This window comes from Lissotriton vulgaris, chromosome 5 (assembly GCF_964263255.1).
Source record: "Lissotriton vulgaris chromosome 5, aLisVul1.2, whole genome shotgun sequence".
NCBI lineage: Eukaryota > Metazoa > Chordata > Amphibia > Caudata > Salamandridae > Lissotriton > Lissotriton vulgaris.
This window is the reverse complement of record NC_141693.1, coordinates 1,184,074,522-1,184,086,542: the sequence shown is the minus strand read 5'-3', so window position 1 is coordinate 1,184,086,542 and position 12,021 is coordinate 1,184,074,522. Positions and strand designations below refer to the sequence as shown.

Genomic DNA, 12,021 nt, shown 5'->3' with positions numbered 1-12,021 from the left:
CATCAGCCAGGGAGCTATTAGTCCAGCCAGCAGCAACTCGGAGCATGTGAAGAATGGAGCGGAGGGCCCAAGTTGAGTAGTGCCCAGGGGCTCTCGGACGCAGATCTTCCAGTCATTACTCTACAAACGGCGGATGGGATGTTTGGGTTATGGGGCAGCCTAAAGAGGTTGGTAAGGTGTCTGCTCTGACTGTTGGACCTCGAGACTCATTTGCCATGTGGTGGCGGGCTGCGAGGACTCTCCGCAAGGTCCATGGGGGGCCCAGATGGATGTATTAGCTTGAATGGGGGGCCGGGGGGGTTCTGGGGACATTGTGGTAGAGTTCAGAGCCGCCTTCTCTTGATAGATATTTGTATGAACATTTCCATAGTTTGGATGGGGTTGCCTCGTTGGGTGTCTATCCTGGGGAGGGGGAGTTGGGGATGTTTTACTTGTTGTTTCTTTTTAAGGGGACCCAGGCGTGTCACTGGGGTGGGAGTTGCTGAACATCTTCAATGTCACTACATGCAATGGGACCCATATTAGATTACCCATGTCTCACATGGAACGTACGGGGCATGCATACTATGGTTAGGCGCCACAAGATACATTCATATCTGATCCGTAGGGGCATACAAATTGCATTCCTTCAGGAAACCCACCTCCTGGCGAAAGAGGGGAAAGCGCTACAGCGTCGCTGGAGGGGTCAGGTTTATTACACTGCATACTCTGCATACGTGAAGGGGTCCTGATTTGGGTAAGGGCTGGGGTTCCATTCCAATGCACAACACAATTGATCGACCTGGAGGGCATATATGTGGTAGTACAGGGGAAGTTAGATGGTAGGGACCTTACTCTGGGGTGTGTATATGCGCCTAATGCAGACCAGCCTGCCTTCTTCTCCCTACTATCGCTCAAACTAGCGACCGCTCTCACAGGACCACTGTTACTAGGGGGTGATTTTAATTGTATCGCGGATGTCACCTTGGATCGCTCTCACCCCCCTCTCCCGAATGCGCCAGTGCATAAACTAGCAGAAGTGCGTAGCAACTGGCAAGAGATATGGGGATTAGTTGAAACCTGGCGAGCCCAAAACCCATTCACCAGAGATTACTCCTTTTTCTCTGCCCTACATGAATTGCATGTCCGCCTTGACACCTTCTTGTGCTCCCCGTACGTTCATGGGGAGATCCGCAGTAATGAATATCTCACTAGGACGATTTCTGACCTTAATCCGGTGTTAGTCCAGTTGGGATGGTCGCGAGCGCACCCCAAAATCCCCACCAGAGATTGCGGCCGGAAGCGATTGATGATCAGGTTTTCCGCACCACCATTGCAACGGCTATTACAGGATACTTCCAGTTTAATGAGGCAACGGCTGGGGGACTGACCGTGGAGTGGGACGCCTGTAAGATGGTCATTAGGGGGAGATGCATTTCTGCTGTGGCTGGGACCAGAAAGGCCCTCCTGCAAGACATTCAAAGGGATGACGAGCGCTTGCGTACCCTGGAGAGGGGACGCCCTGAAAATCCGACCAAGCATGGTGAACTGTTAGAAGCCAGATATCAGTGGCAGCCAATGTAGAGCACCTGCCTTGCTTTGATTATAAACAATATGTCACACAGGCGCATTCGGAGCGGGATAAGTCGGGGGCACTCCTAGCATGGTTGGCCAATCCGGCTCGTCGCGGCTCAGTCATACTGGAGTTGCGGGATCAGAAGGGGATCGTATGTACAACAAGAGAGGAAGGGAATAATGGCTACTCTCCTACCCCAGATTCTATAGCTTATATCAACAAAAGAGCGCCTAAACAATAAATAAATAAATTGGCTATACGACAGTTTGTCACAAGTGAAAACCTACAACCCAGTGGAATAATTACATTACTTTAGTTCAAGTGGTCATAAAACAAAAGGAGGCAGTGATAATGAAAGAACTATTATTTTCTAAAAGAACCCTCACTCACCCTAATGGTGACATGCTTCATCATGGGGTTCAGTCACAGGTGGGACCGACTATCCCCACCTGTGTGCTTCCACGCCTGCAATTGCAGCGGAGCTGGTGTATGTGAAAGAGTGATCAGTGAAGGGTAGTGTATTTTAAAAGATCACAACTGTGCCTCAACAAACTTTATTAAGGGCCAGTTGTTCACAATAAAAACAGTGAAGTTACTGGGATTTTGAATTAGAATTCCAGTAACTTAAAAGTGAATGGTCAACATGTTTCTGCTGGTGGTGCTATTTTCGGCTCAGCTTTCTTCAGGACCAAGAAAAAGAAAGAAAAAGAGTCCTACGGGGGTCCAAGCACGCTAAGGCCTGCCCACACCGTTAGGATCAAGAAAGAGAAGATATAATAAATTTTACTCTCCTCAACAAACTCACGGTTTTACCCGTCCTTAGAATTCCTGCTAATCGTCAGGATGAGTTTGGTGCTTCAAAAATTCAACAAGCTTCATGGGCTCGTAGAGTTGGGCATGTTTTCACTTCCAGTCTAATTTCTTGCCGGAAGACTCGCCGCCATAGACCTAGTGGTTTCACCCTTACGGCCCGGATCGTGCAGAAGGGGGATCGCCCGCTTTGATCAGCAGGGGATAAATGATCTGTTTTTTGATTACTACACAGAGCTTTATCGCAGCCGTGTAGACCCTTCTGAGGACGAACTACAGGAGTTCACAGAGGGCATTGTCCTGCCGAGGTTGGACGAGGATTAGGCAAAATTGTTCAGATGGAACATTGACGTGCTGGAGGTGTGAGTAGCCATCACAAGTATGGCCCGTAATAAAACTCCGGGCTCGGATGGCTTCCCAGTGGAATTTTATCTCACTTACATTGATCTGCTTGCCCCCCACCTCACATGCCTATATAACGAGGCTAGAAGGATAGGTAGATTGGCGGATTCCACTAGGGAGGTGATCATTATTCCCTTACTAAAATCAGGCAAACAGCTGTGGGACAGAACGGCATATCGACTGCTATCCATGCTCAACATTGATGACAAAATCCTGAGCAGGATACTGGCCACTCGATTGCTTCCCCACATGCCTACCCTCATCCATGCCGACCAATCTGGGTTCATCCCAGCTCGCAACTCAGCTCTTAATGCATGAAGACTCCTACATATCTTGGAAGCGGATTCCTACAGTGTGGACTCCGCCACGATATTTGCTATTGACATAGAGAAAGCCTTTCACAGCTTAGAATGGGAGTACCTATCCCATGTGATGCGGCAAATTAGCCTTGGCCCTGATTTTGTGAGGTGCCGGCCCTATTATATGCAGACTCGACCACCAGGGTCACGACGGGAGGGGTGATCTTGGAGGCATGCAGGGTGGGGATGGGGCACGCGACAAGGGTGTCCCCTCTCCCCATTATCATTTGCTATGGCAGTGGAGCCCCCCGCGGAGCACGGTCGTTCGGGTGGGCGTACCGGGGTCTCGACGTATATGGGTAGATCCACCATTTCACACTACATGCGGATGACCTCTTGAAGTTCCTAGCGGACACAGGCAAAGCATTGCTGGGGCGAAGTCCATGATGCGGGCACTGAGTAGAGTGGCTGGCTTAAAAGTCAATTGGGCAAAATCGTGTCTCTTCCCGGTGCGCAAGAGCAGGCTAGGCCCCCAGACCACTGAAGGGGTGAAATGGGAGGAAAGATGTTTGCCCTACTTAGGCACACTTATTTATCACGAGCAGGCAGATATTCTTGAGGGGAACGTTGGGAAGGCGATTAGGGGGGCCAGGGCTTACTTCGAACTCTGGGGAACCTTGCAGTTATCAATGGCGGGACGTGTGGCGCTTCTTAAAATGGTGACCCTTCTGTGTCTACTCTACTTCTTCAGGGCCCTGCCGATCTGGGTTCCGACAGCCTATTTTAAATGGCTCAGAGAGATGGTCATCTCTTTTCTGTGGGGTTAGGGCAGACACAGAGCAGGCCTAGACACACTCATGAGACCCCGGGCGGAGGGAAGACTAACGGTCCTGGTTTATGAAATATATTATCTAGCAGCCCAGCTCCAATGGCTTACACAATGGGTGGCGAGGGCAACTAGGGAAGAAGGTGGACCTGGAGAGATGTCGGGTCCCCTGCTTGTCCTATCCTGCATAGTACTACAGCTCCTGCTCGGGACCACACACCTTACCCTGGAATTTGCCATAGCCCGGAAATGCTGGAACAGGTACCTGTGGAGACTGACTATAAGGACCCCTTACGCCCCTGATATACCGCTGAAGATGTGCAGGCCCCAACCACATGGGGTCACCTGGCAGAAATTGGAGACCTGGGAACGGCAGGGATTACTGACAATAGGGGACCTTTACGAGGACGGAGTCCTGATACCTTTTGACAATCTACGAGCCCGATATAACCTGCCAGGTGGCGACTTTTTGCATTACACTGCACTCACGACAGCTATTAGAAAACACTGGAAAATGGGCCTTACAGAGCCACCCACTTCCATGGGGTGCCAATATGTTGAGGTGGCGGCGGGCACCATAAAGGCGGTGACATATCTGACAGCCCGGAAGCTTAAATGGGAACGAGACATAGGGAAGGACATCCCAGATGCAGCATGGAGTGGGATAGTAGAGAGGGCCTGGAAAAGCACAAGAAATGCGCGATTTCAGTTAGTGCACTTTCACATCCTACATAGAGCATACTTAACACCAGCCCGCTTGCATAAATATTTCTTGACCCAGTCTGCGTCCTGTACGAGGTGCGCCATGGCTTAAGCGGATTTTAAACACATGTTGAGAGACTGTCCATCTCTTGACCTCTTTTGGAGGGAGGTGACGGCCCTGTTGATGGCTGTAACTGAGAGAGACCTACAACCCTCCATGGCACATTGTATCCTACATTGGTTTCCCCACACCTCAAAGAACAAAATCACTAGCAAATTGATAGATTTGGGATTCCTATTGGCCAAAAGAACTATAACCTCCCATTGGCAAGCGAAAAAGGGCCCTAGTGTAGATAAGTGGAAGGCGGAATTCCGAAAGTGGGCTGAGTGTGAGGGCATTGTCCGGTTACAAATTGCACGTAGAACCGGCAATGAGAATGCGTTGGAGAGGTCGAGAGCCTGGGAGAGGCTAGGTATGGAACGTACAGCCCCTGAAGATGCAGATGATGATGTCCGAGTAGATAGCCCCGAGGCATACACGACATAGCACAACACAGTAGTCGGTAGGGTTACGCTATGCATAGAACACTCATGATTTTGGCCCCTCAGGGCAGCGGTGAATGCTCTACTATGACACCCTTGGGGGAGTGGGGAGGGAAGGAGGGAGGTGGTTGGGAGTGACCGAGTCGGGGCTGGGATTGGGGTTGGGGGGCAGTTGAGAATGGATACTAGCACGCACCCGCTAACGAACTGCGCAGGACCGGAACATCGAGATGGCTGCAGACAAAGCAATAGACTTAACAGTATAAATGATTCTGTTTCTTACTGAGTACACTGGGGACTGCCGATATACAGATTGTTATGACACGTACTAGTACTGTATTGGAAGTTGGCAACAAAATAATAAAAATTATGTTTAAAAAAAAAAAGAAAAAAATAGTGCTGATAAGACAATCAAAGATATTTTAAAACAGACAGGTTTTTAGCTTCTTCTTGAAGTTTATAAAATCTGGGGAGGTCCAAAGATGAAGAGGGAGTTTATTCCAGTGTTATGGGGCCATATATGACAAGGATTTGTAAAGGATCTGCCCCCGAATTTTGAGGTATGAATGCATGGAGTTGGCAGAGGTGCTTGGAGGCAGGCTACGTGAAGCGGAGAAAGCCGGATCTGGGGATCCAGGGGCGCAGAATGAGGTCTTGGATACTAGAGAGGCAGTGGCAGGACAGATGGAAAGGCTGCGTTCCTTTGACTATAAGACTTACAGGGCAAGGATGCACACAGAAAGGGATAAATTAAGTGCCTTGCTGGCGTGGCTGGCAAACCCGACTCCCAGGGGGGCACCGATACTGGGATTGACAGCCCCCACAGGGGACATGGTGAACACTCTATTGGAGATAAATAGCTTGTTTCTGGAGTATTATTCTGGGCTTTACAGTAGACAATTGACACAGGGTGGACGGCATAGGGGAGTATCTAGAGATGGTGGCCCTGCCGAGCTTGGGTAAAGAGCAGGAAGACCTGCTGGGAAGCGAGATCACGGTGGGAGAGATCAGGAGCGTGATTAAGTATATGGCCGGTAACAAGACGCCCGGGGGTCGACGGTCTCCCCATAGAATTTTATTCCAGATACGTGGATTGTTGGCCCCGCGCTTACAAGTGATATATAGGGAGGCACGTTGGCCGGTGAAGTTGCCTGTGACCACTAGGGAGGCTATTATCACCCCCTCTTAAAACCAGGAAGGGAACCTACAGACATAAAGGCATATCATCCACTCTCAATGTTGACAACAGTCTACAAAATTCTGAGCAGGATCCTAGCATCCCAACTACTCCCATATATGTCGCACCTAGTACATTGGGATCAATCGGGTTTTATACCTAAGCGAAACACGTCTGTTAATGTGAGACGGCTGCTTCGAATTCTGGAGGAACAGCATGGTCGGCCCTCAACTACTCTGTTTCTATCGGTAGACATTTAGAAGGCTTTTGATAGTCTGGAATGGCCCTTTCTTTTCCAAGTCATGCGCAAGATGGGCCTGGGGGAGGCGTTTGTGGGATGGACTCAAATACTATATAATTCAGCGACGGCTCGAGTGAGGACGGGAGCAACTGTGAAGTCATCCTGTTCAGTGGAGCGGGGAACGCAACAGGTTTGTTTGCTCTCTCCTCTGCTGTTCGCACTGGCGATGGAACCACTGGCGGTGCGGGCTAGATCGGGGAAGCATTATGTCGGGCTGGAGATACACGGGGACATGCACTACATATCGCTTTATGCAGATGATCTGCTGATTTTTTTTGCCGCCTCTGGCGAGGTATTAGCGGGAGCGACGACACTGTTATGGACGTTTGGGGAGGTTTCGGGGTTGAGAGTGAACTGGGAGATGACTTGTCTGTCCCCCGTACATCGGGCGATGGGGAGCCCAGCTAGCTTGGACGGAATAAGATGGGAGCCCTGCTGCCTGCCTTACCTGGGAACTAACATCTATCATGGGCAGGCGGACCTTTTGGAGGGTAATGTGAACAGAGCGGTGCGAGGGATCAAAGGGAGCATGGCATTTTGGAGTACACTGCCACTTTCGGTGGCAGGATGAGTAGCACTTCTGAAAATGGTAGCACTGCCTAGATTGTTGTATTATTTTAGGACGCTACCGATCTGGATCCCCGGCTCGGTGTTCAAGGCGCTTTGGTCCATGGTGGGGGGATTTCTGTGGGGGAGCGGCAGGCGGCGGGTGGCTCTGAACACAATGATGAGACCGCAAGCAGAGGGAGGATGGGCGGTCCCGGACTTTGAATTCTATTATTTGGCAGCCCAGTTGCAATGTCTTACGCAGGTGGTAGCTCGGGAGTTCCGGGGCCCATATGGCACAGTGGACCGATGGTTCCCATGACATGTTCTGTCCTTTGTTGTTTTTTGGCCAGCGGATGCCAGTGGATTCATTGATGTATGAGGAGAAAGCGCTGAGAGCATGCTGGAATAGAAGCAGGCGCAGGGGTGGCGTTAATCGCCCGTACGCACCGGAGATACCTCTGGGCATGTGCACAGCTCTCCCGCACGGGGATACTGGTCTGCACTGGCAGAGTGGGAGCAGTTGGGGCTGCAAATGGTTGGGGACCTGTACGTCCCCAACCAGTCAACCAGTGCCTTTTCAGGCACTGCAAGACAGGTATGGTTTGCTCAGGGGTGACTTCTTACTGCATGCCGCCCTAGTATCCGCGATTCAGAAACTCTGGGGGGAAGGGCTATCGGAACCACGGACCTTCCCGACATGTCAATATGTTGTGTTGGCAGCAGGGATGGTAAAGGCAGTGACATGCCTGTATAGGTGAATGGTGGAGGAGGGACTGCAACCACGGAGTCAGTTGCGAGGAAAGTGGGAGGCAGACCTGGGCAAGGATATTCCCGAAACGACTTGGGCTAAAATAGTGGAAAGGGTGTGGAAAAGCACGCGGAATGCTAGATTCCAACGTACTCATTTCTATATCATACACAGGGCGTATTTAACCCCAGAGCAGAGAGATATATACTTTAAGCTGGATACAGCCTGTTGCCCCCAGTGCCAATCGAATGAGGCAGACTTCCAACATATGCTGTGGAGTTGCCCGCAGCTCGGAACCTATTGGGAAGATACTGCACTGGTTTCCGCATACAGCACGAACAAAGGTCACAGGCAAATTCATTGACTTGGGGTTGCTACTAGCTAAAAGGGAACTAACAAGACAGTGGAAATCCAAGTGGGGTCCTAGCATAGAGCAGTGGAGGACAGAGTTCACGACCTGGGCGGCCAGTGAGAGTATGGTTCGGCTCCAGCAGGCTAGAAGAGCGAACAACGAAAAAGCGATGGTAACTGCACAGGCATGGGAAGCCTTGGTAGTATCGCTGACGTTGCCTGAGCCGGACACTGGCTCCATGGAAGCCCCTCAGGATACTACCTGAGTACACTGCTTATAACGAGGCTCAGGTTGGCTGTTGAGTTATGGAAGCGGGATCAGGAATGGCATGAGTCTGAGCGCAGCGCTAATACAGTAGAAGAACCGCCACCCTTGCCCAATGGTGGTGATTGATAATGCTTATTTAGATTAATTGGAGCACACAGGTGGATAGGGCAAGGGGGGAGAGTGAGGGAGATGCAAATTAATAAGGGGGCGCCAAGCTTGGACACTGCAATGTAGCATGATGTTCTTGAATGCGTGCAACAGTGAAGTCATTGACAGAAGTTGGGGAGGTTGGGAAGGCTAATGCGATAGTGATTATGATGGAACACAAGCTCAACAGAAGAAAATGAATATTCATGCAAACGTACCAAGGAATGTGCCCCCATCGATAATGTGTCATAAAAATGGGGAGTTTGTGTGTGTTGAAAATCATAAAAAATATTTACCAAAAAAATACTCAGATGTTCCACTGTGTTGTACATTACTTGCAGCTTGGTCAGCAGGGTGTCATTACTGCTACCAGTAAAGCATTCCCATAGAGCAGACGCCTGGTTATGACAGAATAGATTATGGTTTTTCTGGAAGTGTCCAGAGGCCAAGGGAAAGCTCTTTAAGTGGCATAACAAGTGCTGCGTGTGGCATTCCCTTGATCTTACAAGGACTGTGAGTGGTCTATTTTCATCTCCAAGATTTTTCACCACCTACTTTGGTGCAGGATCTGAACCAAGCTCTGGGGGGCCACCAGTCCGCCTATCATGTCATGTTGGGTTTGCCAAATAACATGAAGGAAGGGAAGGAAGGAAGTTCAATGGGTGAGGGGCTTGTATCCCATTGGGTTAAAAATTATAAATAAAAGAAAACTTGGGAAGCCTTTCCCTCTCAGGAGTCGGGCCTCACAGTAACAACGATGGCAATGAGGACTGAGGTAGGGTAATGTTGCTTTTCGGATGTTGTAGAAACAAGTATCTTGTGTCTCTGTATGACTTTATTTCAAAATTGTACTAGATTTAAAAAATTGAGATTTGGGGAAGTTTAAAAAACATAGTGAGAAAAAGGGACCCTGGCAACAGCGTAAAAATGTGCCAATGGTGTTACTGGACAGCCTAGAGGTGGCGTTTTTATGTGTACCTGCTGACACTCAGTATGGTGAAAGAGACAGCTCCTAATGGTTGTCAATTTAATTTAATCTCTGTAGACAACCGGCTTGTGGGGTGGGACGTCCAGCTGGAGGGTAACCTACTAACCTGCAGCTGGCAGGGCACTTACAGCTGGAGGGGGACAACTGGCTGCTGAGAAGTGAAGTGATCACATGAGCATTTCATGGTTTTGTTGGATGTGGAGAGATCAACAGTGCTCTGGCACTTTCCTCTCAACAGGAGAAGCATTTTTGAGATGTTTGATACGATATTTACAATAATCCATGATACCGGAAGTTTGGCAAGGCTCAATCTGAAGAATGTTTGCTCAATGCAAGCAGTTCTCATAAAGTACCACTGAAGTACATCAAAACACAACAGGGTTTTAACATGTCACTGAAAGGAGCAGTGTAGAATAGTTGCACAGATGGAAGATGTAAATACACTTTAATACATTGAAAGTACAGTTAGAATTAGAATTCAAACAACCCAGGGAATACACAGACAGCACCATTCCTCTTCGGAATTCAAAAGCACTAACCAACCACCTATATCCCAAACATGCTAACACATGCTCTAGCATCGCACCATTCCAACTCCATTGATTGACATCACCCTTTCATGTTCCACTTTAAGGACACACCAGTGGTGCTCCACAGATACAGAAGAGCCTACATTCCATTTTGAAATATCAGGCATCAGTAATAGCACAACGTCATCAGCACAGTAAGCTTGTGTTTATAATGGACATGTAATGGTGAGGGAGGGATCTTAGCTGCACTGGGTTAAGGTAGTGGCATCAATGGTCATGGAACTTGTTAAATATGTCTGAGTCTTGTATATGCTTCCAGTGAAGGACAGGATTTGTTCTCTTTAATTTCAATCATGGGCCTTTCTAATCTACATTAAGAATGTAATCAAATTCCAAAACTCTCATTCATTTGGGGGTTTAAGGCATGCCAGCCGTACTAATAGACACTAACAACATAGCATTCTTCAATTACTGCCAGAAACTACCATAACTTGATGTTGTTATGCCCCTACCAACCTTCCAGCAGTTTAGGGTTACTGTGAAGGCTCTCTTGTTGCCCCATTTAACTCCAGGCTGTCGCCTTTGGTGGAGCTCCTATTTGACAGCAACCACCCTAATTTGTTTCTACTGCCCCATTTTATGAATTCTAGCCCTACATCTAGAAATGTTGTTTTATTTGGCATGCATACGAGGCTCTGCTCTTTCGTTCATTCAAACACGACAATTACGATAAAGGGCATACCTGGTACAGTGGTGTTTCTGGAACTTGCAGTGGTCCGTTGAGCTATAACAGAGAGGAGAATAGATAAGATCATAGAGGTTGTGCATATACCCTTTCATTATTCTTTTGGGGAACAGTTTCTGACAGTATTTATGGTTCTTGCATAGCACAAGCATAGCTATAAAACACTGGAGTGCTATACAAGAGAAGGGGAGCGTGGACACAGGTACTCTCAGGGCAAGCAATATCAGAAGGTGCAAAGAGCGAGGGAGTGTTTGCAGGACAGGAGGTTCCGGAAGGTCAGAAACAGATCCCAGCATTGACAGACATTCATTCATTATCTTTAGTTGAGGTATTTACCAGGTGTGATGAATGCTTCTTTTTTTTTACATGTTATTTACTTAAAAGGCATTATATGCTAAATAACCATGTAAAAAACTAGATATTGCATGTTTTGGCTTTTCCGAGGCTTTTTTCCCAATAAAATTTGGGAGGTTTGACTTAATGAAATCTATTGTGGGGAGAAAGTGACGGTTGTGATAATTACCACAAAGCTTGGAAATCCGATCCATGAGCACGCTCCTGTTTTCACAGAGGCGCACTTTTGGCCACCAGCTTGTAATTAGGACCGAAGACGTACAGCGGGCTGAGCTGTGAGGAAATCATTCATTAGATTTATTGCTTTGTTCCTCTCAGCTTCTTTTATACCTTGTTGCAAATTAATAACTATGTGCTGTCCCCCCTTTTTACCTTGTATGTACATTAGCGCATCTTTGCTTATTATTGCTGTGATCTGAACATTATTAAGTAGTGTTGTTCTGTTGTTATATAAAACATTTTTGCAGAAGGGGTATATATGTATTACACATTGGCAGTAGCTATTTGAGGAATCTTCACAAAACGTTCCCTAAAAGTAATAGTTCATCTATCTCAGCTCCTTCCTCAGAAGGATGAAAGGCTGAGTGGATCATAAGACGAACACAGTCTACTAAGCCACCAGACCCAGCATAACAGTTAGTATATTAAAACATATGTTCTTCTTCCTAGCAAAAGTGCAATCTTTGCATGCTTGAACCAAACATTTGATAAACATAGACTAAAAAA

The 12,021-nt window shown here is 48.0% G+C and overlaps 2 protein-coding genes across 2 annotated transcripts in view; both read right to left on the bottom strand.

Annotated features, from left to right (window-relative positions):
* LOC147712229 (scavenger receptor cysteine-rich domain-containing protein DMBT1-like) overlaps nt 1-12,021 on the bottom strand; it is a 1,653,398-nt gene that overhangs the window by 1,024,594 nt on the left and 616,783 nt on the right. The window lies entirely within an intron of this gene.
* The window catches only part of LOC147712233 (scavenger receptor cysteine-rich domain-containing protein DMBT1-like), a 147,462-nt gene that overhangs the window by 79,792 nt on the left and 55,649 nt on the right, over nt 1-12,021 (bottom strand). Inside the window, exon 4 of the mRNA XM_086922979.1 lies at nt 10,939-10,980. The gene's annotated coding sequence lies outside the window, so the exon portion shown is untranslated. The remainder of the gene's footprint in view (nt 1-10,938; nt 10,981-12,021) is intronic.